The sequence below is a fragment of the Euprymna scolopes genome, chromosome 2 (assembly GCF_053919585.1).
Source record: "Euprymna scolopes isolate OS-2025 chromosome 2, ASM5391958v1, whole genome shotgun sequence".
Classification (NCBI taxonomy): Eukaryota; Metazoa; Mollusca; class Cephalopoda; order Sepiida; family Sepiolidae; genus Euprymna; species Euprymna scolopes.
Window position 1 is genome coordinate 115,667,513 of NC_136483.1, and position 5,160 is coordinate 115,672,672.

The window sequence follows — 5,160 nt, forward strand, 5'->3', positions numbered from 1 at the left end:
TCCAAATTTAAATTTTGTAAACACACACACATACATTTCTTTATAAACTGTTATACACTGTTATCAGAAAATAATATGAGTGCTCAATTACTTGTATAAGAGCATATATATATCTAGTTATATATAATATACACTGTGTGCATATGTGTGTAATCGTTTATTCCTATGGACTCTGAAACGGCTGAGCCGATTTTTTAAAATTTTATGTGTCTTGGAGTTTTCTTAGATAGATTTTGTATTAGAATGCATCCGATAAATATCAAGAATCCATAATCGAAAAAAATCTGATTAAAGATGGAACCGTCTGATTTTGACTAAAGTTAACACTCTTATACAGCTTAACATCACAAGTGCATTTGAAAAATTTTATCATGGCACAAGCAGAAGGCCCCGGTGTATAAAATCAACAGCAGGTTCTTTGATAAAACAGAGGCGTGTTCAAAATTAATGTTTCAGTTGTGCTCTTTAGAGCACAACTGAACTATGATACTTGACTTTTGCATTTTAATCTTTAATTCAAACTATTATATAAAAATAATCTTAAAAAACAACAGTAGATTTTCTTTGACGCAATGTAAACTAAAATGTATTGTGGACTGTCATTGCAGGGAGATATGTGAAGCTTCTCCCCAGTGCACTACGATGGGTCCCCGACTAGAACAGGCAATATAGCAATTTGATTGAAAAATTGTTGAGTTCATCGATTTCGGTAGTAATAAAAGTATTGAAAGTGTGGAAAATTCGTTGATCCTCATTCAATCCCGAGCAACATAGGGTCTCCTTGCTTTTTATCTTATTTTTAAACTTTTTAAAAACTTTTTGAACACTTTTCGAATCTCATTTTCTTCATTTTAAGATCATTTGATATATTTTTTCTATTCAAATATGCATTTTCATATCCTTCTTTACAGTTTCTTTCTCCATTTTCTTATCTATCTTCTTTCTCCATTTTCTTATCTATCTTCTTTCTCCATTTTCTCATCTATCTTCTTTCTCCATTTTCTCATCTTTTCCTTTCTTCTTTTATTATTGACTCTTCTTTGATGATCCACACTTCTTCATAGTTTATTCACTGTTGTTTTTCTAAAATTATTTCATAGCCCATATTATTTTACTATTACCTACATATATGCTACCCTTTCGATTTACCCTTATTTGTTTGTACCTACTTTTAATTATTTTTTACCATATTATCCTATTCTTTCGTTCTCATTTCATATCTAAATGTTATTAAGCTATTTTTTTCTATATTTGCTTTTTGTATAATTCTGGCCCTTCTTTTCTGATGAGAAGCATTTAGCTTAGAAATGTCATGGTCTAAAGAGGGTTTTTTTTTTTTTTTACTTTTTCCCTTTACTTTTACTTATTGTTCTGATGATATAATAAAGTTATATATAACTTTTATTCCTCATGCAAAATTTACTGTAAAAAAAAACAAAAAAAAAAACAAGGAATATCACATACAAAATATTATTTTTTATTTAAAAACTTTTTTTTTCTTTAAAGAAAAATAAGTAGCAAAATAAAAGCATAGAATTACCCGTTAGCATAAAAATTGAAAACTTTGAAAATTGTAATTTTCGAAAAAGTGTAAAAGGAAAATGATGTCCAAGAATCCAGGTATACTTGAATAATAAAGTCCATAAGTGATCGAATTAAAATTTCAATAGAGACAATTTTACCGTAAATTGTGACAATTTGAATGGTTTAAAGTTAATTATTAAATTAAGATTGTTTCATTAACTTGAGCAAATATTTACCATTGCAGGCTCTAACATGGCATTTGCCTCAGGAGAAGTCCAATTTTACTGGTTATCATTTTCACGGAAATATATTTAACACTGCAGCTTCAGTTTCTATAATTTTCGTGAGGCCGAAGATACGGATGGATGGAAGATCAAACTAATATATAGTGTCAGTTTAATAAATATGTGTGTACGTGTGTGCGTCGGAATCCTACCAAAATTTGTACATTATTAAACAAAATGTAAGGGAGATAACTCGGAAAGTAAAACTGTAAACGAGAAGAAAGCGATAGTAATTATCACCCTTTCATTTTCCAATTGGCTACCTCTTCAGGCCGTCATTCATCGATAGTTATTCTATGATATTCTAACTATAAATATACATTCTAACTAATATACATGTATTTTTAAAATGTCTCTTACCTATTTGATAATACATATACATTGGATTAGTTTTTATTGCTAATTGTCTAAATCAGGATTTCCCAAGCTTTTCCTCCTCCTTGGATTCTAGAATAAACTGCTAGCGCCCCCTACTCCATAAACACATGTAAGCTTTTTTTTCTTTTTCAAACAACAATATAATAAACAAAATATGTGTTTATGTATTTAAAACAATGATATAGTACACAAGCTCGACTTCGTCGGTTTGTAAACATTTTATATGGTCTTGACAATAACCCTTAATAATCACAAACATATTTTTTGTTCACATTAAAAATAATATTAAACACAAAATTTGCTTTTCAAATTAACAATTAATCTAATTAACAACTTTTTGTCTTCTCAATTACCTTTAATTTACAAATGCGACTTTAAAAAAATTTAAAACAATTATATTAAACACAGAATTTGTTTTCCAAAATTAATCATTTTGTTTTTTAATAAACCACTTTATTTTGTTTCACAATTAATTTCAATAACCACAAAATAGCATTCTTTTTCAAATTGAAAGCAACAATACTAAACACAAAATATATTTTTCAAAATCAAATAAACCATTTTATTTGGTCTTCAAAATTATTCCAATACAAACATGCGAGCATTATATTATCTAATTATTGGAATTCTTTTTTGAGATGAATAATTTGTATATTTTATTTATTTATTTGCAGACTATTATCCTCACCTTTTAAACCTCTATCTTCAGACAATGCTCACCTGGATTACTCTACACTTTCAGGTGAGCATTGTCTGAAGATAGCGGTGTCAATCCTACCCAAAGCCAGGCAGAAGATTAGTTGGATAACAACTATGGAAGGTAGTAATTACTGAAGATACAGTTGAAGATTCAGTATTCATATCCCATCGTGGTTAACAACCTGACAAAGATCAGAGGAATAACTGATCGAACCGTCGTTTAAAAAAAGAAACAACACATATTTTATTTATTTGAGGATAATAGTCCACAAATAAATAAACAAAATATGTGAGCATTACTTTTAAATTGAGAACAACAGCATTAAACACAAAATATGTTTTTCAAAAATAATGTTTAATTTGATAAACAATTTTATTCAATTACCCAAATACCCAGTTACTGCTAATGAGATGGGTGCACTTGGTGTAGGGATATTAGTTTCTCTACATTTGGTTAGAACTCACTAAGAAGAAAACATAGATCCTATGTTCGTGCGAACCGGTGCTTAAAATATTATGAGTTGGGCGAACCGGTTGTTAAAATTACGTTAACATAACAATTTATACACGATCTGTTTTTTTAGAACCTGTTGTTAAAAAATTTGAATCCCACCACTGGTTATCATCTGATATGCTCTTTCCTTTGTCCAATTCACAGAGGCTTGGAAACTAGTAAAGTTCATGACGGCTTAAGTTTCGTTTGAATAACTTACACTTAGACAGGAAGGTGGAGATAGCAGATTTGACTTCGATAAAGTTGACATCATTTCCTTGCAACTGCAAATTAACTTCGTTGAATTTTGTGAATGTATCTGACAAATAAGTGATGACATTCTCATCACAGAGCTCAGTATTAGACTCTTGGAAAAATTCTACAACTGTATCAAACAAAGAATAGAAACGTTTCAAGCAGTTTCCCTTTGATATCCATCCAACTTGTGTGTGTAGCAACAAACGTTCAAACACTTTATCATTATCAATGCAAAGCTATCGATTATATAAACGAAACAGGCATATTAGTGTGAATTCTAAAGGGAAAAACCGAATTAATACAGAAAACCCACAAGAACGGAGTGATCTCAAGCAACTAGAGACCAATAATTGGAATAGCACTTTTAAAAAAAATTAATGGCACAACCGATAGAACAAATCTAAGGAACACATGATCTGCTATACATAAAGCGAAAGATTCTGCTCCTTACCTGAAAGTTTCAAGCTGAACATCTAAATACTTAATGAGGTAGTGAAGCTGTTGTTGTCAAACACAGTCATTTACTGTTAGATTATGCCGGGGCGACGCCGGGTAACCTTGCTGATAGTCGAGTTAGTAAGATCGACTATTATTATTAAAAGTTAAATGTTAGATAAAGAACATTATTATGCATGCAGAATTAGTTTGTGTACAAAGACAAATATGTTTACAGGTTTTTGAAATTTAAAATGGGTCCTGCTGTTGCTTTGTTTCTTTTGCCACAACTTTGTCATCTAGGCAGAGGGGTGTTGGTTTTATATTTTTGCTTTAGTCCTCACACTCATTTTCTCATTTTCTTTTGGAATCATTTTTTTTCTGTTTTTTTATGCATCAGCCCTAGTGCACGTTTCTCAATAAAGAAAAGAACAGGAATGCGACCTTGACTGAATGAATGTTAAAATACTTAAACAAATAGGTTTTAAATAATAAATTGGAATAGAAGAAACGTGATTAAAAAGTCACATGTTAAAAGATGTGAGCTAAATGACGTAATAGCAACCGAGTAGTTAATATATACAGAGTTAGGGAGTTGTTCAGTTGGACAGGGGAGTGATTCTGATCAAGCTTAACGGACGTGGAAGTCCACTAGCGACAGGGCCTATGGCCCTGTATGCTAAGGGAAGCAGAATGTAAGACACGGTTAATCTTCCAATGGGAAGGCTTGTTGGTCATCCCTTGGGATGGAGCTTCATTTCAGCTTTCAGCAGATTCGTCAATCAAGACCACAGATGGACGAAAGTATGTTTTCTTTATTGGCAAGATGCATAACCACCCAGAACTGTGTCCCTTCCCTTTTGTGTTATCTGTATTGTAAATGTTCTGTAACCCATTTTCCCACAAGGAATTATGAACACTAGACGACACAAGGAAACTATTATACACACCTGTTTGTTATATACACTGCTTACACACCTGCTATCTAACAATCAGATAACCTGGCGCTATGTAACATATATTTAATCTGATACAGTGACCAACAGTTCCCTTAAAAGGGAACATAACATATAGTTAATTTAGTGAAAT